The sequence below is a fragment of the Neodiprion fabricii genome, chromosome 6 (assembly GCF_021155785.1).
Source record: "Neodiprion fabricii isolate iyNeoFabr1 chromosome 6, iyNeoFabr1.1, whole genome shotgun sequence".
Taxonomy (NCBI): domain Eukaryota; kingdom Metazoa; phylum Arthropoda; class Insecta; order Hymenoptera; family Diprionidae; genus Neodiprion; species Neodiprion fabricii.
This window is the reverse complement of record NC_060244.1, coordinates 10,421,945-10,448,818: the sequence shown is the minus strand read 5'-3', so window position 1 is coordinate 10,448,818 and position 26,874 is coordinate 10,421,945. Positions and strand designations below refer to the sequence as shown.

General features: G+C 43.2%; 1 long non-coding RNA gene across 1 annotated transcript in view; it reads right to left on the bottom strand.

Moving 5' to 3' along the window:
• Positions 1-26,874, bottom strand: part of LOC124185420 — a 67,793-nt gene that overhangs the window by 27,234 nt on the left and 13,685 nt on the right. The window contains exons 2-3 of the long non-coding RNA XR_006871389.1: positions 14,763-14,875; positions 13,578-13,646 (exon numbers count right to left, since the gene is read on the bottom strand). This is a non-coding gene — a long non-coding RNA (uncharacterized LOC124185420). The remainder of the gene's footprint in view (positions 1-13,577; positions 13,647-14,762; positions 14,876-26,874) is intronic.

Here is a 26,874-nt window from a genome sequence, read left to right as displayed (position 1 = left end):
ATTAAATACGCGTTCAAAAATTCATGTATTATACATTTAACGTATTGCGAGTTGTTCCTGAATTTTTATATTATGTATTACATTGTTCAGAACGATGAATCTTCAAGTGATATTGAACGAAGTTGAGTGTCGGGTTAACTAATTGTTCATCGAAGAGTATCTCCACATAAAAATAGTTTTCAATTTATAATTGATTAGATCATAATTTAAATTTGAAACAAAATCCATGTTTTTAAGGAAAAATTTATTGTATTTTAAATTTCTTGTATCTGGATGTGAGAATATAACTAATTGTTCAATGCCATCACGTACCAAATAAGATGCAAGATAATTTAAAAAATTTAACCTCCCGAGATCAATCAAGTTCCTTATTTCTTTGGCTCCAGAGAAAAATCGAGAATTCATCAACAGTGACAACTGGCAACCATCGGTTATATCAGTGCTTTGTCTCACGATCAGTGAAAGAACGGAAACTAGAAATTTTGCAATACAAAAAATTCTGCTTACACGGGAATTATGTTCAAAATTACGAATTTTTCTTATATTCACCCGCAGATTAGATACTTCATCCTATATACCGAAAAGAAGAATAATATCGTGTTTTGAATACGAATCGATTCTAATGTTATAAAAAAAATTTCTATAACCTACAAATTTCTTTCACATAAAGCGTATTAAATTAAAAACAAATATTTGATGTCAGATCGTTGGATCGTTCGCGTTAAAACTATTCAACAGGTTTGATTGAAGTATTTAAATTTTGTCAAAACCAATGGACACGGAACTGTCCAGCCGTATTACACGCGATTCGTATAATCATGCCTAGTTAGGATACGAATTGCATGAAACAGGACTCCTATCGGGTGAATCAAAGGATATCGCTACAACTTTCGATCTGGGATTGCGGTTCGATACCGCGGACGTAGGCGGGTTTAAGGCGGGCGTTAAGGTAGAAGGTACGCACGCAGAGGTCGAGGGCTTATCTTTCGGTGTTGCCTCGGTAAAGTATTTCTGGAGGCGAGCCGCAGGCAGGCCTTAGGAACGTAATTAATATTTATTCCATCCCCCGTTCGTGCAGGGGAATCCCGTCCCCACCCTCCCTACCTGCCGCGGCACCGCGTCCCGGTTTTCCCATTCCCTCTTTCTCCTCGATCCAGAATTCCGCCTCTCTAAAATCCCAGCTCGCTCCTTGTAAAATCTAATATCTGAGGAGGCAGCGGGCGGCGAGGTGAGTCTCGGGACTCCGGCGCTTCGAAGGCAGCGTGAGTATTCAACCCCTGTTTTCCCGGGCGTTCAAGGGGCGGAGTCAAGACGCTGAGCTTCGTCGAATAGCGGCGCAAGCTCGCGAGCATCGCGTACCGGGATTGGCGGAGAGCTTTCTTAGAACCTACCCACCTGGAAAAAAAAATTGAATAAAAAATTGTTATCCACCGACGCTATTGGCCCCCGAGTTTTCTTCGCTTTTCCGAACCTTTAAGGGGCCAATGGCGCGCTTAAAGCTTCCTCGAGAAATCGATAAGTTGGAGCAAGCAAAGCAACGCGCCTCAGGCTGCATCCGTATTACCGCACATATAAGTACCCTACGCCCGAGCGTCCGTCGATCCCTTGCACCCACGTGACGTCGCGTAGGTTTCACCCTTCACCGATCGCGCGAACCTCTCGGCAGGACTGTTTTTTATCCCCTCTACGGAATCGAGTCTCGCACTCCGAGGGGTATAAGGGGCTGGAAAATAGAAGGGGTACGTCGCGCGTAGCCTGGTTCCGGTTTCATTTCAAGTTTCCTCCCGTAAGACAAGATGAGACAAGGCGAGTGAACCCTTTGATAATGCTCAGGCATCCCACTTCGACGAGACTCGCTGCACGACCGTTCAATTTCTCGTCTTCATTATCGGGCCTCGAAGGCACGGGCCAATAATGGCGAAATATAATTCCACCGTCGGCGAAGGGGAACGACCTCTGCGAACCTGCACGCCTTCGTATTAGTCAGACGCAAACTTTACGCTGAGTTTGCGATTAAAAAATGTCCACTAATTAAGATCGGGTGCGGCCATTTCACGTTTGAGATTTGGTCAAAAAATTCTTTACGCAAAAACATACTCGTCAAAAAATAAACCCTTCATTTCTTAACGACTTTTTCGACCAATCCGACCCGCAATGTACTTAAATTTGTTACTTCAACAGCGCCTATTCACCAAAATCTGATGATGATCGGAAAAATCTAGTGAAATATAACAAAATATTTGATCACTTATAGCAGTTATAGGCAATCTTAAATTAAACCTGTGTTTTTATGAAATCTTCATCTTTGGCTGCGGTTTAAAAATTTGGTTGTATCTGACTAGATGTTTCTAAATTGTAAGCATCAGAAAACGGGCATTGCTGAAATAGCCTAGTTTATCATATCTCAAACGATATTGAGCGAAAAAAAATGTTTAAAAATTATTGGCTCGTTTCTTAAGAAGTTGGTTTTCCATTAAAAAACAAATTTGATGCGTGAACTTCAGATCTTGATCAAGACCTCGTAAAAGTCCCCATAGCATATATTCTTTTTATCATACACGAATGGACACTTCTAGCGGAGAAACGTGCGAGGGAATTTTCACGAGATTCGGTAATCCGAGGATAGCAACGACTTTGTTCCAATTAGTCTTCAGACGGCGGGATTCGGGCGCCCGTTGAATCTCCGAAATCCATCAAGGGGCGCCGCATTTGACCAGACAATGGGAAGAGACGCAGAGTCCGCAGACACTCGAGTCGATTACATCCGGGCACTTCGTTCTCGCCTTTGAGACGTCGAGTTGATGCCGAAACCTGATATGAAAAACTGACATTCCGAGGAATAATTTAATCACAAGCAAAGGCGTGTGAGACGTCTGACTTCCTACTGCAAAAGTCGAGCGTTAATCGAGCGAGAAATGGCGACGCGTCATGTATTTTTGCACGCGTCAATGCTCACCCCTGCATGTCGTATACCTACATTACCAGCCACGTACGGTTTGGCGCGTTGACAATTTCGGCCAAAATTCTAATTTCAGTTATGCCTGCAGGTAATTGCAGGCAACCCGATTAAACGCGTGGACGTCCCTGCGCCGTACACCGAATATTTGGAGAGCGTCAAATATTACCGTAAGTGGCCGCAACCAATCGAAAATCAAGGTTAGGCTAGGTGTAATCACGATCAAGTGGATAATTCAACGCTCAAACACTGCAACAGCACGGAGATGTTGCAGGTACAATTTTACCCGACGTTTCTTCCTTTCTCGTACAGAAAGAATCGGCGCGGACTTTTGATTAGCTTTCCATGCCAGTTTTTACGTTGCGCGGAAAGTTTTTGACACCATCTTTTTAAGATTATTATCCGTAAAACACGTTCATAAACAAAATTCTTTGGAAAAAGATGCGCTATAATCGAACGAAATCAATAATCGACTCATGAACTGGTCAACGGATTTAAAAATATTTTGAACAACTTTTCAGCTATTGAAGAATCAACTTTGCGAAATTATTTGGCAGAACAATTAAAAAGTCACGTTCTGTCGCGTATAGTTCTTGTTCTGATAGTTCTTAGGTGTGGATATCGGAAATTTGCAAAAGCGAGAACGGCATTTTAACGTGAATATGATTTTTAGGCAGACGTTTCAATGACGAAAGATTGTCAGAACGGAAGAAAAAAGTTGCATATTTGAACGGAATTTATAACCGACACAGTGATACTTAAATATTAATGAATATTCTACATAATACCTACTGAATTGCAGTAAATTCGACTTTGAGGATAGGTAGACTGGAGCCGACTTCGGATCGAATCAAGAATGCAATAACCAAACTGATGTAATTACGGGCAATAATCGAGAAACGCGACACTTTCAAAGTACATTAACGTCAATTTCCATCTAACCTCTCGTGCTCCTCAGTGTTTAGCGAGAACTTACTTCGAGTCTAAGTTGTGTTACTGGCTGCAAGAGGGGCTGGCTGGATGCTTTCGAGGCGAGAGAGGAAGAGGAAACTCGGATAGAACCAGAGGGACAGAAACAGCGAGGGTAAGAGAGGCGACCTGGCATTATTAATGTTACAAGACACGTGAACCGAGTGAGTGACTGAGCGAATAGCAAGGCATACGCTTCACCGTCCATGATTGTCTCATTGTTTAAGACGGAGTTAAGGCACTAGTCGAGAGAGTCTCTCTGCGAATGCACCTTCGTTGCGCAAAAATCGCGGTAAGTCCTTGGTTGCAAAAACACCCAGGAATCGTTGAAATTCGGAAGGAAAATCGATGGGTGGAAACGTATATCTATGTTTTTGTTCAGCTTGTGTGGTATGATTCCGGGGCTTTTGCTAAACACCGTTCGCAATCCGAACCGACAGATTGCCGAATCCCTTTTCGCCTGATATTCGCTGGAGGCGCGCCAACACCGCGTAAATTTATTTTTAATCCGCGGCCCGGGTCTGATTGGTACTGCTGCTATCCTATATCCTCGGTGAATCCATTCCAATCCCTCGGTATCAAACAACATTTTTTTTTTTTTTTCCGAAGATGAAATAAAAACGCGCGCTCGATCCGAAGGGTGTGATTGAATCCGTTATAGTCAGTGGTCGGACAAAACCACGGAATTGTTCAATCGTGGCTCGACGATTCAAATTACCGCAGACCATGCTGGACCCACGTGTTGAACGTCCATCATTGAACCCTAATGACACCTAAAGCTCAGAGGCTTTGCTTGATGCCTGGTGCGATGTTGAAAAATTCACGATCGAATGTGTAGGTAGAACCTGATGTCGGAATACTTCGTGTGTGATCATATGCATGAGCCATTTGTAAGGATTTAGGAGCGAACAGATGCAATCGGGATACGTGCGAAGGAAAGAAATTTCCCACCAAGCAGAGGTGAAGAAGAAATTTATGAACACCATTTCCGAATCCTGTTTTGGTATTCTTCGCGTTTCCTGAGATGGGTGCAGGTTTGAATTCTCCGTGAAAGAAGGGTAAAGAAAGAAAGAAACACTGATGCCAAACGCGAACCAGAATCAGAACCCAGAACCTAGTTGTGCCAGGGTGCCGTGAGAGCCATATCTCGATATACTTGTTTCCATCAGCGATTCCCCCTCCCCCCCCCCTCCCCCTCCCCCTCCCTGGATAATTGAAAATCATGTACAAGTTCCTCGCGTAACTGGATCGCCGGCAGGTTTACTGTTCCCGTCTGTCACTGCGAAACGGACGGGGTTGAGTGGAATGGGGCTGGGGAAGACTGACCAGCGGTCAAGCGTTGGGAAAAGGGGAAACTTATATCTCTAAGAAACAAGTTTTGAGAAAATCGTACAGAGAGACGGTACGGAGAACGAAACTACTTTCAGTGCACGAAGTCAAACCGGATATTTATTTTCAAGTTGGTAAAACGAGGGGTGTTCTTTACAACGGTGGTCGATTCTTCGTACTCACAGTAGCTTTCTGCATCTGATGTCAGAATATGCTGTACAATCTGGCTAGACGCGAGGGTGCAAGTCTTATTGTTAGATTTTCGGTTTTGATTGGGACTTTGAGCTCGAATGTCTGTTGCATTGTGCAGAGTGAAACAGAGACTTGGTGCGATTTGCTCGAGTGAGAAAAACGAGAAGCAGCCAGTGAGAGTGCGGACAGAAGTGATCAAACCTTAAACTATCGGTACATTAGAATAAGTCGCAGCATTGCAAAGTGTCAGACTGCATTCTGAGGGATCAGCATAAATTTGGTCGGTTAATACGCTATCATCAATAATTTTCTAACTTGCGAGCGGAGCCAATTTATAGGGAGGCTGGCAGGTCGGACTCCTTAAACTAATATTATAATCCAAACTGACATCAAGCCATGCCTATGGTTAAAACCAGCGTCTGACAACTATTGTCCGTAGATATAACCGAAGGTATATCGCAGGTGGAAGTGGGCAACGATATTCGCCGGTATTTTTTCTCCAATAAATATGACGGGATGAGGGGAACACGAAGGAAGTGAAAAATCCACCCCCGGTGGTTTCACGTCGATACCACTATGCGGGGGAATATTTTTCCCCAGGCATAAACAACACAGCCACCTTTCCTAGTATGCTAATAAAACGGATCTTATAGAGAGAAGACGCCATTTTGAATAATGTCGACCAATCAGAACGAGCGAAGCGTCTTGGGGGTGCGCGAGGGTGGAAAGCACCCCCGACTCGGAGCTCTGGCACAAACTACCCTTATATTACACTATGAACCCCCCCTCACCCACCCCCGTCTACCCATCGCGCTGCCGCCGCCACCCCACCCCCTTGAAACTCCATAACCAGAGATAGAACTAAATTGCTAAAACATTTTCCATTACGAAATCCGCTCTACCGATTGTTATTCCCTGCGAGGGTTTCCCCGTGCCTCGTAAACATTTTTCGCTCGAAACTTGACAATCGCGGAACGATATTACCCTGTAAAGTGTAACGTTCGTAAAATCAAGGATTATACTTCGACTGTACTACTTCAGCCGTTGTTTTCGCCCGTGTGATCAGAGTTTATCTTTACATCGAGTCGTTTTATACAGTTATGGTATTGTTTCCGTGATAAAAATTACAGTATGTACGATTCGTGTGTAATTACGATCGACATTGTCACAACACGATGCGTGTTTTGAATTATATTTGAACTCTGAGTAGCAGTCAGCGAAGGAAACGCATCAAAGAAGCTGACCAGTTGGACATGTGACGCAAACTATCGTCTAGATTTTTGAAATACGTATTACAGGAAAAAAAAAACGGGAAGTTAAAAATATCAGGTATCAACGATACGATGGAATAGTTCAAATATTTGAGGCAGAGCAAACGATGTAGTTACTCTAAGACTACGGATTTTTCCTCGTTATATGTCACTCATATTTTTATGTTGAAAAATATGACTTTGTTCTTTAGGAAAAGCTAACAACAAACACGTGGCATCTATATTCTAATGGTATTTACTCAGAAACACATTTTAAGGTACCTATACTTGACTTTAATTACTACGCAAGCATATTCCAGGCGATTTTTTTTTCTACGTTTGGAACTTTTTTAGAATAAACATAATCTGAAGATTTGTTTCTACTTCCGATTAGTACCGATGTGAAAATTTCATTATTTTATTTCCTGAGAGAAATGACGCTAACTCACTCATACTTTTATTTACTCTGAATTTTCGTCGCGGGAATAATTTTCTGATAAAATAAAGTGGAACGAACTTCTTCTACGGTAGTTACAGGTACATCGCTTAGATAAATTTGACCCGCTCCGCTACAGTGCCTGGGTCAACCAAACACTCCATTACCACTGGAATCAACAACAGTCGACCCCACAAACGCCGATACTAATATAGGATCGAGTGGTCCCATCAAGGCAACAGACAAATATAAAATCAAATACTGGTACAACATGTAGGGTCGAAGTTATGAGTAACGTTAACGCGGAAGAACAACGAAAACATCGAGTATATCTTGTATCTTTGGGATCACTTCAAAGACGTTTAGTAGGTACGCGTGTTTCGCGTTATTACGGTTTGTCGAATTCTGGACTGATCTTAGGTAGCAAAATAACGATTTTTCATGCAAAATACAGCGTTGCACGAACGTCGGGAATATCATCACCTTGAGTTAACTTGAGGACACTAGACGCAACTACAGTTTCACGTAGGCATAGTATTCGCGACTACTATGGTTGAACAAGACGTACGCGACGTATTTGCGATTCGAATAATGTATTTCTGCATGGGAGGAGGAAATAACTGAACCGAAGCAACGATGACGGTTAGAATTTACGGGCGAAGGTAGAACGTAAACTGTAAGAGCATCAGCTGAGGAGAATCTCTCTGCTGATTACGATGGCTGGGGCTGTCGTCTTAGACACGAAAAGCGGTCTCGAGCTCTCTCGCCCGGTCTCCGCGGTATAGGAAATGTAGGTATTCAGTCGGGGGTCTTAAGGGATGGTGTCTCATGTTTCTCATTTCATCATGCAGCGCCCCTTGGAAACCCAACCTAGCACATAGGTGGATGGGCTGTCTTCTGTTGGGTGGCTGTTGGATCTCATACATACATTAACGTCGCTTGTCAAGGGAACCAGGCCTCCTCTCTGAGACTTAAGATATTGCTGGAGACCCGTTCCTCCTCCTCCTCCTCCTCCTCCTCCTCCTCATCCTCTTCCACTTCCTCTTCCTCTTCCTCAGCCGCTCCCTCTCTTCGGTTCTCCGTTCTCTCTTTACCGTCTCTACTCTAGCCTGTCAGTCTCTCCGGTACCCTCTTCCATTAATTATGAAGCTTTCCAAGGCAAAACGGAAGTGCGTGAGCCCAAAGACTCCAAGATCCTACCCCTCTGAATCGTTCACCAACGTTACCAGGCGTCGGAACCGAGAACCGAGAACCGAGAGCCGAGAACGCTCGCGGCACACCTAAGATCGATTCACGTCACCAAGAATCACTGCGCACTAAATATTTCGGCAATCAATACATGCTGAAAAATCAAAGGAACCTTTTCCCAACAAGAGACTCCTCAAGCTGTCCGTAACGCTCGCAAACATTACCTCTCATCCCGCATAACCCAGACCGGAGTTTTGCGGTCCACGAGTGTCGGAGAGAAAAATCCGAAACCGCAAGTCCGTGCATCGATGTCTCCGTTTTTCCAACGTCGTAACCCGTGGTGGCAGCCTAGCTTCAACTCGTCAGGGTTAAAACTTGAGGATGTACATCGCATGTGCATATATATGTATATATATATTTAAAGCGTGAGGTTGAAAGGCCGGGGTAGAAGTTGCCGAGTTTTTACATATGTATACCTACACACGTAGGTCTAGGGAGTGCGGAGGGTCCCGCAGGATGAGAGTAAGACGGAGGAAAATCGTTACTCACTAGTCGGTGAACCTGGCAAAGGGGCAAGGAGGGGGACGGGAACGGGGGCGGAGGAATAAAGGGACCCGGGCTCCGGATAGAGAGGCGTAGGAGGAGAATAGAGGAAAGTGGAAAAGTGGGGGTAAGATGCGATCCCGGGAAAATGGCTAAAACGCGTCGATATGAGCCTGAGATGCTGCGAGCTAGGCATACACCTAGGTTTGGGTATACGTTATACGTGATTGTACGCGTGTTGGTGGGCTGCCGGCTCTGCCTGCATATACGAATGTGCCGCGTATACTCGGAACCCTACCTTTCCTAGGGACAGAAGTATGCCTAAGCCTACGTCCCCCTTTACTGTCTAAAATGAATGCCCGGGGTAAATTGTTGGCAATTGTAAACTTGGTCATTATCCGTGCAGCTTTAAAATCTTTTTAATGAACTTTATGCGGCTCTTAATGACGAATAAACATTTTTATTTTTCCCCCTCATTCTCTAGAATATAAAAATTCATGAGTATCGATGTCACAGTTTTATGAATTAACAAAGAATTATATGATCACGGTCATTCAACCGCAATTTTTCTAATCTTGTTCATTTATAATTAACCGATTTATTTTAGTTTCTGAGAGCTACTGACCAGACAAAAATCCTTTACAGAGCAAAGTGCAAAGAGTACGATCAAGAAACGTAAAAAAGTGTTGACATTCCCTACTTTGACCCTGTTCACCCTATCAAATAGTGATCTTGAGAAAATGAAATCGGCAATTGGTAAACAGCTAAAGCTACAATTTCCGAACTCACTGGTCAAGTAATGTCCGGTTAATCAGATAACATATGAGTGTAATATTATTTCTAACAATGTAGCAGAATAATCTTCTAGTCTGGTATTTTTCAAGTCAATCTCGCGTAGGGTAAAAAAATTTTGAGTGGCATAATATGATTCCACTTAAATACAAAAAAGTCAGTATCAATCAAAAATTGGAAAAATTGCGCCAGCAAAATCGTTGTCAACAATTAGAATTACGTGTAGAAGTAAAGTGAAAAATTGATGGTATCATTTTTTTTTCTTCTTTAGTATAGTTTCTTGTTTCATTGCTTCTTCAAATGGCAACGCTTCTCGTTAAAATATTTATGAAGCAGTTCAAAAATAAATAACCTATCTTGAAGTCAGAGCTTAGAGATAGTAAACACGTGTATCTCGGCTTACGAGTGACCTCGGTGAAAATATTGACCATCATCGATCGAAGGAAATTGGCTTACTTCAAGAGACATAAACGTGGTCTGGTGGTGCGATCTGAACGTTTATACATACCTATATTTATCACAAGGCACCCTGATTCGTGCCGTTTGGCAAAGTTTATATTTCACTGTAAGAAACAAGTAAATAAACAGCATAACTTCATGCGACTGGAAATAAAAAACGATAGAAACGAAGATTGGTTTTTTAATCGTTTTCTGCCAACAGCACTATTGGATCAGGCAAATTATGCGAGCTGAAAAAGTGAGATAACTCGACCTTCGGCCAAAGTTAGGAAATCTTGTGAAATATTTTGAAAAAATGAATCTTAACGACCGACGATCACGGCTGAAGCTGAAAGCTAACCAGAAATGTACTTACAAAACTTAAACTGTATACGAATGAGACAAAATTATTGGATGTCAAGGGGAAATATGGAGTCTAAGCAAACAGAACGGAGACGAGGGGAAGGCGAAAATGTATAGAATCCGAGATATGACGAAAGGTCTGATATAAGGGTAAAATCAGCGAGGCAAGCTGGAGAGGACTCGGCCATTTTCTATAAACGCGTCTCGAGGCAAGGCACGGCTGTTTGGAATGGCTCCTTTGATATTTTCGACGTAAGACGCGCAGCGCAGCGGCGTCGGTTGGTTGCTTCAATTTAGATAATTAATGATATGGGGGTCGAGGTAGGGAACGGGGAGGCCAAACGACGGGTTAGATGGTAGTTGCGGGCGACGGGGGTTGAAAGGCGCGGAAGGAGGCTAGTTGCTTTTGCAGTTACCAGGATGGCTGGCTCCGATCCTGAGAGAGCGAACGGGGAAACGAGAGGCGGCCAGGAGAGACGACGATACCGAGCAGGGAGCAGGGTTTTATCTCTAAGGGCTGTTTTGAATGCCAACGCAAGCTTTGCTAGTTCTGCAAGAGAACGCGATGGCTGATAGCGCGGAGAAATTGAATTTACTTCACCCCGAAACACGACACGCGGGTGTATCTGACATCGGCGCGACGGGGACTGTTTTCCGAAAGGTTCTTCAAACAACCTGGAACCTAGGAATACCGCAAGGACCCGCTCCTATCAGCTACGCAACCTTGCCTTATACATGGCTAGGCATAAGGCATACACTCGGCAACGCCGAGCATCCTACCCCCGAACCTTCTCTAGACTCCTCCCTTTATCCAACAGTTCAATCGCCGATCCATTATTTGTCAAAGTAACGTGAGTGCCAAGAAATGTGGAAAATTGAGAAAAATCCCATTCGGACATTCAGCTAAGGCAATAATGAGGCAATCCAGCGTTAGACTGTCATCAAATTCAGTTATTCATTGCTATAATGAGGTGCGGGATACGGTGGCTCAAACTGGACATGAGGTGTGACTTCGGTTGCCTGTCTCAGGTGCAGGGATCGTTTTGTTGTTAAAACAACTCAGGGTGTAAATACGGTCGAACAATTTAACACGCGGTAAAATTATCAGATCCTGAATGATTCCGAGCACCGTTGAAAACTGGTTTTTCGAATTTAAATTACAACGACTATCGTCTTTCGAAAATTAGTAATTGTAGCCTGCAATCTGATTTCCGTACGTTTGTTGAAAATAAATCAACAATTGTGCATTCGTTCCGTTAATACGTCAAGGCATGGGAAAGCTAACTTGGCTTGAGTTTTGACTTCCGTGCTAACGACTTGATTGTACGCTGGGCAGAACTCAAGTTCACGTTAGTCAGGCCGCTGCTGCTCAACAATACCCGTGGTATCGCATTGTCCTTTGTACAACACTTACCATAGTTCTACAACATCCCTAACACTAAACACTTCTCAACAATACGGCAGAAAATCTAATTGCATCGAGTATTTCCATACAGTGACAGAAATTCTGTCAAAGGAAGAGTTTTCCTTATTTTTTTTTTTTTTTTCTTCCTCATCATTTCGTCAACATACTTTGAATGGGACATAATCGTCGAGTTCATCGATCTTGTTCTGTTCGAAAATGTCCATCTTGACAGTTTACGGCAACAAGAAGTAATTGTAGAAAATAAAACTTACCCCCGAGATATAAGATGTGTCAAATATCAGATGATTCTGGTGAAAATTTCTACTACCACGAGTTTTTACGGGAATTGAAACATTTCGTATTATTTCGTACAAAATAGTAAATGTGCGTAGTTTTTCGTAAGGAATTGTTAATTTATTTAAAAATTGTAGCAGCTTGTAGATATTTTACTGTAAAAATACAAATTTTCATGAAAATTCACAAGTTTTTTATGAGAAACTGTGCATATTTACAATTTCATACGAAAACAATTTTTTATACAAAATTATACGAAATGTCCCATTTTCCCTAAAAATTCGTAGAAATTATTTTCGCCGAGAATGCCACGGGATAGAAGAAGAATCAAATCCATAGCATGCTCGTCAAAGAACGTTACTTGAGCTGCGACACCATATTCGTAACTTTGTTTTTTCTCTTTAAAGTTCTTTCCCAACCATATGATACGATGTAGGGGTTTTCTCGGTGTCAACGGTCCATAGTTAAAAACATATAGAATGGCCCTTTGGGAGAGGGCTCCTCAGACTGGAGTATTAATTAACAACAAAACATTACTAAGACGTAGGGAAGTTGGTTAAGAATTTAGAGCCTAACGTAAGCAGAACAGCGGAAAAATTAATTTTCATTTAAGAGAAGTCAAAACTGAGAGAAAGATGAAGTGTAAACTTGAGGTCGTAAAGTCATTCTACTTGTTTTCAACTGTGGGTCGTTGACACCGAGGAAACCCCATATTCATAACCACCTGGTAGATGGAAAATGGATATCCGTTTCTCAATGTTAGTAATCAAAGCGATCGGAACGACACTTCGCGTAGCTGCTTCAGGGTCAGACGCAGGACCGAATTCGCCCCTTACGGAAGCAAGGAAATGCCGAAGTGACTACTTACACTTTTACTTTCAAAGGGTGGACTGGACCCTGCCGATGCCACGTTAAACCGGACGCTTGACCGGTATCCCACGATCGATGTGAGCATTGTTCGCGCTCAGAGAAATTCCTTGAGCAGCTACGCACTCTTAGCGCCTGCATCCGGTTTTACCCCGAGCCGTACGAGGGGTGATTTTCCTAATTTTAAACAGTTTCGAAAAGTTTCGAGGGTGAAGGAAAGGTCGGTTCCGAACACGATATTCGAAAGTCGTAAATTATTCTTCACACGAAACCCTCGTTACGTGCTTAGAAATCATTCATACCTGCGTTTATGCATATGAATGACACAATTGCTCGCTTGCCCGAACAATTCTTAAATCACATGGCAAAAATACCTGCGTCTGTAATTCGACTCAAGTGAGTGTATAAAACTCGGTTGAACGCGATGAAACGCAACAAAAAACTTAATTTTTTGAACAACGTTCAACATTTACTCCCGTCATCCGATCATATTCGTCAATGATTTATCAGAACTTTGAAGCCAGCGTGTAAAAATACAAAGTTGCTTCCACTCACGTTCATTGATTTCTCTCCAGTTACGTTTGCGATCATGTCGGTGATCATCGGATGAATTCAGCAAGGTACCTGAAACCGAAAGAAAATTTACTTTCATTTTGACTCTCCTCCCCGCGAAGGTGAAAATATTTTTTCCATTTACTTGACTTATTTATTTTAATTTGAAGTCGTCGCAATATGTCGGAAAATTAGCACATTCACCAGTGCAAAAAGTGAGAATATTTTAGACTCGAAATTACTGGCAAGAAAATACAACACGATCTGACACGAAACCCATCGAGCGTAAACAACTCCGTAAACTACAAGTGACAAGGTCATCGGACGTTGCACGATCATCCCTGTGAAATACAAGTTTGGTAACCACATCCTAACTCAAGACCAGTCGAAGGTGTCCTCGAGGCGATGACGCGACTCACCATCCGATCAGTGGTCAGTCCAACAGGTTCTCAAAATGTTGACCACTCGCTGTCATAGTTGCACGGTGGGAAACGCATCGAGAAAGCGTCTTGGATTCCGACCTGCCAGGAAAATGAATCAATTTTGTGTATATAGAAACCGGGTGGCACAGCTTCGCGGCTTTCGCCCTCCCCTCGTACCGCCGACTGGTCAGTCCAACAGGTTTTTCAAATTCTGACCACCACGTGATACAGAGTTGCACTGTGGGAATCGCTCGCATCTAAGATCCGGGGTACGTGATACGAAATTGAGCAGTTAGTCGCCGCCGAGACTTCTCGTCAATCGCAGACGACCTAAGCGCGGCATTTATCGGTATTGAAATTTGTCGAAGAAGCGTTTAGGATCTTGTCTGAAAGTGAGAAAAATTTATATTCCCAAGTGCACGCGATATTGCGATCAGTGAGAGTAACAAACGGGAATTGAAAAAAACGCCACCCTAAAATTCCGGGCTTTTATCTCGCGTTATTACGCAACGATATGCTTGTGAATAATTCATCACGCCGTGAATTCAACGGTGGTAATACACCAGCGTCGGGTTATTTTGATACACTTTTTTTGGCATGGGGTAAATTGGCGCGGGCGTGAAGTTGCTTAACCGCGGGGCTGCCCGACCCCCGCTTTGTTTTAACATTTTAATTGCTTCGTATTTATTCCGTATTACACGCGCTTTTCAAGGGGAAAAGGGAAGTCGGGGTGGAGGGTCGAGGGTAGAAAAAGATAAATACATACCTGGCGGTTAAAAAGTACTTAACGCCGGCCACCAGTGACTAAGTGGTAGAGTGAAAATTTAGCGGAAAAAGTACGTCTGCCGAGGTCGCTGGGGCTCGTTTGTCGGCGTGTACCTACAACAAGACGGGTGAAAGTGAATTAAAACGACACCCTTAATTAATCACCTCACTCGCTGCCTCGTGCTGCGATTAAAACGCAGCGGTGAAAGAAGCCCGAGTTACAGGCATGGAAAAATTAAACGTCAAGCAGATGCGGTGGAAAAATATATTGCACGAAATTGATGTTTCTTTTTCTTTCTTACACTAACGTAAGAAAAGATATATGCTCGATTATGAATTACCCATAAAAAAAATTCCATTGGGTTGAAATAAATTTGAATAGAATCAAAAGTAATTGTTAAAGAGATTCATAGGTTTTTAAGTAAAGTCCTTTTATATCAAAAAAATGCAAAATTTAAGAATTTTCTTCCTTCCTGCCAAATTCACAGTTTTTGCAGCTTTTCCGCCAATAACTTTGTCGCAATTTTGAATCCCGTTAATTTACCTTCCGCTAATGTGTACTGATCCAAATTGAACTTCGTTAAATGATTTGTCGTACGAAATATCTATCCTTGCCAAATTCGTTGGCTTATTTTATTTGAAAACTTTATTGAAAGTTGTCGAGCGAAGATATTGTTCGACCTTGGCCAATTCGTCGCCCGCAATAACAAAGATATTTCGACTCTTCCGTTTTATGGGACATCGAAATTCCGCAAGGAGAAATGAATACGGGAAAGGGATCGGAATTCGAACGGTTCTACAGATTTCTCAGATGTATGGAAATGTCTTTAGACCGTATTCGGAGGGGTAGCCGGGTAATATAAATTCAAATCAACTTCCCTCGTCCCCGTGACCCGGCGCCCTCCCTCCGCCGGCCTGTTTTCTCACACAACAAACTTGGCCTTCCGAGGAGGATGCCACGAACGGTATCCAGGAACTAAGTGCCTAATGAAGACATGTGATCCGCAGGGTCTCGGCTCAGAAACTTACCGCACATTTCTCCCTATAACTGCTAATAAACCAGCCCTCAAACACCGCCCCTCGAGGGTAGAAAGCTCTCGAAGAAAATTTCCAAATAGACGTGTCACGCATTTTCTTTAGCAGGAATAGAGAAAAACGGAAACGTGTATGATACGGTCACCCGCATTGGCAAATGTTCGCTTGCGAATACGTGCATAAGTCTGTTTGTTTGGGACTCCATCACGCTGTGTATACCTAGAATATATACCTAGTTGTGTCGTGTAGTGAGATTTTGACAAAATTTCAGGGTACATAATTCCGTTAGATTTCCATAATCTTCTAAGGTTGCCCCGTAGGGGGTGGCTGCCGGGGGGCGTACGGAAGTAAGGGCAGAGGGGCGGGATCGACTGGCGAGGGGGGAGTAAACGGGTGAGCCACCCTTATAATATAATAATATGTGCCAGCCAGCAGGTTCGCTTGTAGGACGAACGACGTGGGGAGGAGAAGAGAGGTTAAAAGAGGGTAGATGGAGCTTTGGGCTGATGCAAAATGGCCGCCCACGCTAATGCCCTCTTAATATTTAGGGATCTTATACGTCCTCCCACCTCCCCTTCCCCACCCCCTTGAACTGACTACATCCTCCGAAAATCTAGTTTGCTGTAGCCTATGCCATTAAATACGGTTAGATGTTATCAGACCGGATAAACTTATCTAAATTTGTTTCGCGTCTGTGAACGAGATGAGATCCAGATTCTTTTTATTACTGTCTGAAAACCTTGACCTGTAAAGGAAGCGGGCAATTTTTCATTGTCAGACGCATGATGGTTTGCGGTAAAATTGAATGAAATTTTACTGATATTTCCAAATTTTTGCTTGGCATCCAGAGAGGTATCAAGATTTGTCCTTAATAAGGACCAGACGAAGTAGGAAAGAACGAGCGAAGGTTAATTTGTGTACCGGGTATTTAAGAACCGACAGTTGAGGAACAGAGTGAACCGATCGCGAGTCGCTAAACCGTTCTCGCGATATTAAAAACTGTGCAGCATTAGATGAGAAAATGTGCCTTTTCTTATTTTTGATCCATCTCCGGAGTCTGTTCGCGGAAATATATCAGACGAAGAATGTTAAGAATCGGGGACATAAATTATCCAGCGAAAGAATGAAAAAAAAAAACTTCCAAGAGATTGTTTGAAAAATCATCATTTTCGATTTTTATGGAAAGGTACGACTGCATAAACACGATTTATGATTATTCTCATGATGTATTCTGCCATGATACGCTTAGAGACAAAAAAAAAGTGTAAAAAACTGATTCTTATTTTTTGAGAAAATCCTGTAGCAGAAAACAAAATCGATCAGGTCTACGAATTCAAAATTTTTCACAACTCAAAACCTTCCTTTATAATCGTGATCGAAGATCGATTTCACCGATCGACGAATACCGACAAACGCGTGAACGCTTCCCCGACTTTCATCCTTCTCTAAAACGGCAATGTCGCCGGTTATACGTAGAATCTAGGAAAACACGTATCGAAGTCAGATTATCCCAAAGTCTATGGCCCAGCTGGTGTCGCTTTGACGTAAATCGAGGAGTGAGGAGCGCGTTTGTACATCCGAATTCGTTGCTAGTGAAATATCAGCCTAGCTCGACGAGGGGGTGGAGGGTGGGTGAGTTACACGGAGACGAATAAAGCAGACCTGCACCCCGCGCGGATACCAGGGACTGGATCGGCGGCCGCGATGCGTCAAAGTCGAAATTAACCGGGTTTAATACATCTTCGAACGAGGGGGCGGCCGGGGGATGGGTCGGAGGTTCGAGAGCGGGCCGCGGTACCGCCGACTTGAATAGACATGCATCATTTGCTATTCCAGGCGTCTCAAAACGCGAAATTTGAATACTCGGTGCGCGGGTATTAGCGGAGTTCTCCCCGAGTTCGTCGGCAAGGCGGCGGGGGTGGAGGTTGAGGAGGGGGCGGAGGTTCTGGAGATCCAGGAGTACGAGGATGAGGACTGGAACGAGGAGGAAGAGCCGGCGCGCGTGTGAGTCGGAGGACGAATAAAGCAGGGCCGAGAAGGGCGCAGAAGGCGCGGAAGGCGCGGAAGGCGACGAGGGTGGCTGCCTCTGCAGAGTCTAAGGTAGATTATATTATTTCTCCGCCCCCGCCGCCCGCCCCGGCTGAGCAGCCGCCATTTTGTGAATGTTAAATCATTTATTGATCCAAGATGGTGCCCCTCTCCCTCTGGCCTCCACCTCCTCTCTCCGCCGCCCCGCCACCCTCATCCTCCACCTCCTTTTCCTCCATCCAGTAACGCGCCCGGGCTGTGCAGGGAGCCGCGCCGCAGCCGCGAACGTCTGAAAGGGGTTCCAGCTACCCCGGCAATCCTTATTCCACCCCGTGAATTTATACTGGGAGGAAATTCTACGAGAACGAACTGGATTTATGGCCGAAGAGGGGAACCGCCGACCCGCTGCTCGGCTCTCGGGGCCGTCTTAAGGCTCCGCGTCCTCCCCCAATTGGCCACCGGCCCATTATTTCCGACAACCCTCGCCACCCCCGCGCCCCAACTACCTATGCATTAATCCGCGATTCTTAACCCCGGCATAATCGTACGAGCATTCTTAATCGACGATTTGTACCGACCATTTTGAGTAGAAACTCGTGAAAAATTTTTTTTCTCGTAGGTACAATAGCGCACAACAATTTTCGAACGGCTATTAAGAGTTGAGATTCTGATTTAGATACAATCTCTGTACGTATAACGTACACCAAGGTATGAACGTCCAGCAATCTTAGGCCATTAGCCTTTGCGAGTGATGTAACGAATGTAAAGTTTTAAGCATTGGCCGATTCGAATGCGGATGCGAATATTTGTCATCAATATTTGCCAAAGCGAATAAACAATTTTAAATCTGCCGCGATTTCTCTATGACGAAGAGTTGACAATTGATTGACTGACAGGTACATCGTGCAAGTCGCACGCACGCATTAGCACCGCTTGCATCTTATACCAGAAATTGCCGAGCTGATTCTAAAAAAGCTGATTGTTTGTTTGATTATTAAACGACAAATTGATAACAGAAACAAATTAATTTTGAGATTAAAGTGTGCTTCAAACGTGAAGACAAACCTTTGTAATAAAAATTCAGTATCAGACTAATGTTTTTTGTTTTATTTAATATTATTTTCACAATTTTTACAAGCAAAGTGTGAAATATTTGCGACAGTCACATTCGCATAATATTCGCACGATTTTTGCCGATGCGAATGCGAATATTCGTTACGTCACTAGCCTTTACCATTTACGAGAAACACTAATTTGACGAATCCGTTTTCGAATTTTTATGATTTTCTGAGGGCTGAAAAAATATATCCTTACCTTCGTTTCGTAGAAAGATTTCTTTTCTATTTTATTTCTTTTCCTCGTTCATGAAAACATCATTCAGAGACAATTGTTCAACTCGGAAACGTGATTAAATTGACCAGCGTACTTCTCGTAAACGGGAAGTTTGGAATGCTCAAAAATTAAACTATTCCCATGTCCTATGGTTAATGTAAACGATAACATTAATTACATTTGAATTACTCAGCTCAACCAAAATACGCTATATACCGTTGCTTGGGTATTACTGACGAGAATTGCTGACCCATGTCGTAAATATTCCACCAGATTCTTACTGACGGAATAATTCTGCGAGAAAAATTGCTTGTAACGCGCTAAGAAATTCAATTCTAAATTTGATAAAACTCGGATAGCTCGATTCTACAGAATTGATCCGTTGCTTTACCGAGCAAAGCCATAACGAGAAAAGCTGAAAATCTATTACGGCGAAAAGTTTAAAGTATCTACGTATATAATATTCCTGGACTGAGAAAAAGAAAGTGCAAAAAAAAAAAGAGTTACGTCGGGAATAGCGGGAAATTAAAAAACAGGCAAAACAATTTTCGGACCAAGCACCCTCGAAATCTATGTTCATATCAACGAAAGCAAAGTAGATATGTACATGTACGTACATACCTATATGGCAAACGGAGGACGAGGTGGTGGCTGCAGATCCAGGGTTAAAACCGCGTGGAATGAGTGGCTAAGATTGGGAGGTGAAAAAGAAAACCGCAAAAAAATCGGCAAAGAGTAAAGTTGTGAGGGATGAGAGGGAGAGAGGGTGGGCAAAAATTACCCCGAACAACGGAGCCCTTTAATCGAGAACCTCGGCCGAAAATTGGCGCGCAAGCTCGCGCAGCTTTGCACGTATACGTGTAGCGTATACGCGTACGAAAAACGGAATTTTTCGCGCGCAGAATCGTAAAAATTAGGGCTCCGGCGGGGGTGGGTGGGGGGTGGCAACGGGGGAAGAGGGGGAGGCACAGGGGTGCCGGGTGAAAAATAGGGGCGAGGTCAGTACGCCGCGGGCCGTGGAAAAATTCGCAATATAATTCGGAGAAAAGATATTGGACGGGGTTCGAGATGTTTTTCTCTTTTTTTGTTTTTTTTTTCCTATGCTTTTTAATTTCGACTCATTGTCAATATTTGTTGCGTTTTGCGCAAGGTAGTTAATTGTGATCTGGCAATTTAGGCCCTCGGGTCAGGAACGGCTCGGTTGTAAATACGTTTTTTACGAGCAATTTTTACCTCAGTCGCAAAAATTGACATGGTCGAATCTAATTGAAGATAAACTCTTTGTGTCGACGCGATTGATTAACAATATTGCATACACCGTTTTCAATCAATTGATTTAAACGATTAGAAAATTGTGCTGTACATTTGTAAGCCTCCTGTTCGATTGAATTTATTCCCGAAATTCATTTGATGCGATAAGTTCTACTAACCACATAAATTTGTAGATTAATAAAAAGACTGAAACGAAGATATAGATAAGAAATATTATTTGTCAGTAACATTTTTTATTAAATCTCACTATTTGTGCTCCGATAAAAAATCGTACTAAAACTAAATAAACAGTTCCTGTCTTGTGATTTCGCACGTCATGGTGTCCAAGAAATACGTATTTTACAATTCAGTGTAGTATATATATGCAAGGTGAGTTCGTTAATGGTGAGTTGAATCAATGAAGATGACGGTTCGGTAAGGGTACGAAAAAATTAAGCTATTTCGAAAATATTTGTAGTCGTAGTTACAATAATAACAATAATAAATATGTTATTAGAACAAAATGAAATAAGTAGAGTGAAAAAAATTACGTATACATTAACTTTGATAGAAGTTAGGAAAAAAAAAAAAATTTATCGGAACGATATATGTCCTTAGAAATACGAATCGGTTTCGTGAGCTTTTTTTTTTTTTTTTGTAATTCACTTCTTGTCACCTCTGTTACTTGTTACTCGTTGAAAGTTACTAGTTTTATTATTTTTGTTATTACCTTTTTTCACTCAGTAAAATACGTATCCGTTCTAACCGCGTTGCCCCAAGAATTTAGACGCAGTGGCACGTGAGTTTAAATCTGGGTGGTTGCTGAAATTTCTGGCATAGATACAACCCTCAGCCCTCGCAGCATTCCAACTACCACTGTATGTAGTGCCCAACGGCCGGACAGCAAAATGTAATGTAATAACTATAACATTCTAAACTCTATGCAGCTCAGCTGAGAAAAGCGGCTAAAGTTTAGGCAAAAAAAAAAAAAATTTAACTGCGCTCCACATCCGATCACGATTCTCGATACCAATTATGCAATATAATGATCACGATACTCGATGATGAAAAACTTACAATAAACTAATCAAATTTTTTTTTTTTTTATTTTTACAATATCACGCGAAGCTCGTAGAAAATGCTTTTTTCGTGAACCATTTCGTTGCAGATTTATTTGATAAATACGTATTTAATATAATACTTGAGCGGTGAAACGAAATTTCTACGTATTTCTGCGCATAGATCCAACGCGAATGTTATCCAAGCCGTATAAAATACACCATTCCAGTTTGAGACCATCTCAGACGAAGGGTGCGCCATACGTTCAAGGCCCCACCCTCCGGGAGTTTTCGGGGGGTTGGAGCGAGGGCGAGGGGTTGGTTGCCAGCGAACTATGGCCAGAGATGAGAAGAGCAGAGAGCAGAGAGAATAGAATAGAATAGAATAGGGGCGACGCCATCTTGAATTAGCCACGCTTAGAAAGTAGGGGATGCAGGGGGAGGGGGTCGGGGTTGAAATTTTTATGAGGGCAGTTTTCGCGGCAATGGTTGCCGGTGGGGACCTCGTTAAGTTTTCCTAATTTGTTCAATTATTTCCAGACACCGGAGGCTCGTAATTTTCAACCGACCGGTATACACAACGCGCACGAATATTGTTCCCGGTTTACCGCGTGTGTACGTCAAAGATTAAAATATTCCGTAGAACGAGGCTAGCCATTCCCGTATATCTGCAGCCCCTAATTCCTCTTTAAACTGACAGGGTTGTTTCGCTGCACGACTGAAACTACGCGCCACCCCTCGTGAATTAAAAACCATATTTTAAAAATTCACGAGTATCCAGAAAACTGCAACCGTAAGCCAAGAAATTATTTCGAAAGCTTCGGAATATTTCATTCGTTGAAAAAATTAACGGGAACGCAGAGAAAAAACGAGAAAATTTACAATTTTTCCAGAGAATACAGGCCTTTCATTCGCTCAGCGAATGATATAATTATTCAGAAGAGAGCTTTCATCGACGAATCAACCAGCCCCGCTATTTTTCGAAGAGAACTATCTTGCCATTGTCCGCCTCGCTGTACCGACCAGCTCGGCTTTGGTTCAGCAACCCTCCGTCAGAGGCGTTTCACCAAAGTTCTAACTCCGGTCGATAAGGTAGAGAACCGGAATACCGTGGCTCAATTTAAACGGCATCGATGCAGAGGTACTCAAGGCACTGGTAGACCCCAATGGAAAGTAAAATACAGCAGCTTCATTAGCGAAGATTTGACACGTGCTGCGGTAGCTTTTGTGATATGGCGTCGTTTCCCACAAATTTCAGCTGATTTGATTTCTAATTTGTTATGAAAGTAGAAAGGATAAACGGACACGTGGAACTCAGTGACGCGCGTGGTTCGCACACAGATGCGTTTTACAACTTTAACGGCAAATTTTTTCTCGTGTGCAGCAAAGCTATGATAGCACAACTCGCTGCGTTCAGGGTGCAGGGTGTATAATGTACTCGTAAATTTTTCTACACGAACATGCAGCAATTTCGCAGTGCATTGTAAATTTTGCAACGCTAAGCAGGGTAGATCTTGGGGAAAAATCTATTGCCCAGCTTAGGAGCGGACTTCTACTAATTGCCCATCCCCCTCCCAGCTCTCCGCCGCGATTCCTCTCCTCTCCTTTCCTCCCCTTGCCCGCCAGTCGTCTAGTTATCTTCGGTGCAACAAAAGCGGTCAGAATAATTCTTGCTCTTATATTCTTAGATGTATGATAACTGAACCGAGCACGTAAGAATCGTTCCGTTTCGCAAATAAGGAGAGGTTCGAACTGTGCGCGTTGCGTGGCAAGCGACAGGAGGGGTTGAAAAATGAATTAACGCTGTACAGCCGGGGATGGTGGGAAAGGGATTGATAATTTATCAAACTTACGGAGCGAAGTGATAATAGCCCATCGCTCGGGCATATAACTTTTTCCTTTTTAACTTTTAAATAGTTTCAGACAAGTTTTAATTAGGAAATTCATCCGATCCCCCCGGTCCCCCTGCACTCCTCTCATCCACACCGACACCGAACATCGTTTCTCGTCGCCGTTTTATACCCTGCCCAAAAACAATACACCCGTTATTTTCTATCTATATTCTACACATGCACGAAAATCAGAGGAAACCAACCAGCCGACGATTAGAAAGATTGTAACTAATATCGGTCAACGGTCAAAGGTTTTTGTCAAAGGTCAAGGTTTCCGATTGCGTTGTGCGGAAAGAGAGCATTGAAAAAAAAAAAAAAATAATAAACACACAATGACCAAGAAAAAGAGAAGGTGTAAATTTCGGTTTGCCGGGCAAGGGAAGGCATCGATCGCAGGCGTATACTTTTTGCCTTTCCCGGGCGTTTTGATATGCCACCCGACTTCGCTCCTCGCCCCTCGCCGCCCTCCTTCTTATTCTCCTCCGCTCCTCGCAGCCTTCCCCGACTCTTTATTCTTATCTCAAATACTTCGAGCAGGGTGCTTTTACCCCCCCGACGCAGCCCTCTCCTGGCGGCTGCCGGCCTCGCGCGCCCCTCCGCCCCGCCGCCCCTTTGCCGCTTGGAAAAGGAGATGAATAAAAAGGGAGGAAAGAACTGGGCAAAGAGGGGAAGAATTTCCAAGAAAGCCAAGAAGAAGGAGTCGCGAGGTGATGGTGATGGTGGCTGTTGGAGGGGGATCGGAATCGGGGATGGGGACGGGGAGGATTTTAGGGGCTGATCTCACCGCGACGTCCCGTGGGGACTCTCTTCTTACGACGAGCCCACCCCTTTTTTTTACGGGACTCGCTCCGCGGGCATGCAACCTGTTCACATCCCTACTTTTTATGATACGATATACAGGGTATAAAAACCCGACTCCCCGGCACCTTTTTCGCTCAGACCGCCCTATCTTGCCCACCCCACGTTTCGGGCCCCCACACCCGAGGATATATCCACGACCGTGAAACCGCGGAGTTTTTAGCGTTTCACACGCGAACCTCCATTACGCGATCCACGCGTAAAATATGCCTTCCAAACATTGAAAGAAGAAAAAAGAAGTACCGTGGACCAATTTCCGATTGTGAAGGACCGAGAATACAAGTGAGCCTCGTTTTGTGCCATCGTTACGATCCGTGAAAAATTTCATACGTAGATTCGTATATTTTCTGTACCCATGATTAACGATGTAAAATTAATTTATACAACAAATTGTGTCAAAATTGTAACTCTGTTCGTATGTAGACAGTAATTAAGTATCATTTTCAGCTCTTCGTTCATCGTCATAGGATGAAATGAAAACGACGTCACTTTATCGGAGTAAAGTCGTACTACCAACCGTAGAGAAGCCGAAATTTTTATCGTTATAAAATGTAGAGTGCATGTATAATAGAGACGTAATTACTAAAACTAATTTTATTATACAGCCCTTGTGCAATATACGCGACAAAAGGAAAGTTCAGGATAAAAGTTTTCTTCTTTAACGTTTTCATCTCATCTGGCATATTTTCTTTATATCTTCGTTAATACTGCAGTGAAACGTATACAATCGATCGGTACAATCTCTTGAAGTTATAAATATGTAACTAATTCTCAGACCCAAACGTTGTCGATGAAACGAATGCTGATGAATCGAGAAAGAGCGCGGCAAATGAAAGTTTTAAACAGGTTAATACAAGGTTTCACCGATGAAAACATGTTATTTTATATTGCAGAGAAATAACGGACTGTGTATTAGAATTACCGACCTGGGTGAACGTATAAAATTATACAATTTCATATCGACTCATTAATAATAAATAACAAAACGATTAGTAAAATATCATTAATAACCGTTTGTTTTCTCATTTCGTGCCAATTTTCCCCGACGTCAGTTTCTTTCGGCTCGCCCATATCGCGTAAGCCTTCACACTTTAAGCGCCCAAAACAAGCGATTAAACCTCTCAAGCTTCCTATTTCCTTCTCCCTCTCTCCCATTTTCGCGTCATTTCTCGCCGTCTCTTTCGCCCTCTCGCTTCTCTTATATCCATTCGAATTCCCTTCCGCGTCCAAAAATGTCCAATTAATTTTGACCGACACGGTGAGGCGGGCCGGGGGTGGAGGGAGCGGCGGGGCGTTATCGATCAGCCTTCAATATATATATCCATAAATATTCAAACTAAATTCAAATTGACGCAATTACAACCGATGAATAAAATTTCCGTCACCGCAAAGTGGGTTTGGCGGTACCACGGTTAGAGTCGGCTGCGGGGGGGTGGGGGTGGGGGTGGGTGGAAAAGTGGGCAAAAGAGGCACGAGGCGGGGGTCACCGTCTGCGTTCTCTTTTGTCTTGGCTTTTGTGCGGCGCCATCTTGAAAAATAAAAGACACTCGGGGGTGGCTTTGGACTGCAGAAAGGAGGCCGAGGAAGCCCTGGACGGAGAGAACCGGGGGTGAAATGGCTGGCGCGGCTTTGCTGCCGTCTCGAATTCGTTTATTTTTATGTTAATGTTAATCTGCACTCTGGCGAAGCGACGCCGCTGCTGGCTTTTTCTTCTTTTCGGTCTCAAAACAGCTCCGGAATTCTTCCGATGGAAGGCTGCGTCGACCGTTCGAAGACGCGGTTTGGACACCCCTGGCCAAATAGGGTCCGGAACGGGTCGAGATTCGAAAAAATGTTGACCAAGGGGTGGCCGAACCCTTGGAGGACAAACCTGTTTGCCTGCCGAAACGAAAATTCAACCCTTAGAGCCCCCTTCCTTCCGACGCTACGTCCCATCTGCATCCCCCTTCCCCCTAGAGCGTGTATGTATCTATATATGTCTATTCTACTCGAGGTGAGTATACGTGTAATATAAGATTTCGGATGTAGGTAGCTACAATTACTTATTATTAGCTACAATATACCATTTGGTGAACCAAAAGGCATGCTTCATCAGCCACGTGTGGGCGAATATCCGAGGAAAGACGAACCTACGGTCAAAGCCAATTATCTGTGAAACAACGATGTTCGAAAAAAATACAAATGAAACTTATTTTTTAACGAGAAAAAGAGGAGGTAGAATTTCAAGAACTTTCGAGGTTATCAATGAGCTCGCCTGAAGAGATCTTAATGGCATATCGGGTGAAAAATATATTGCAGGAAAGCAAGGCGTGTGAGAGAGTAATAATTGTATTAACCAAAATTATTTAGAAAAAAAAGCTCGACCCACAATGACAATTCTGCAGAACTAACACGGCCGTTTCCAAACTCGGAACAAGCATTTCTCGAGAATGTCGTGAAAAATTTTTCTGCTTTTTCAACATTATCAAACTTACGCGTATACCACGTAAAAGTCTAGAACTTGTGAAATTGAAACTCGTAAGTTAAATAATAAACACAATACAACATTCTACATCACTCGATACCCCTGAAACTGCACCACCTCCATCTCGATCGCGCGTAGCGATGGTCCAGGCGAATACTCGCGGTGAGGAGACGCAAAAGGAGAGGCACAAAGAGG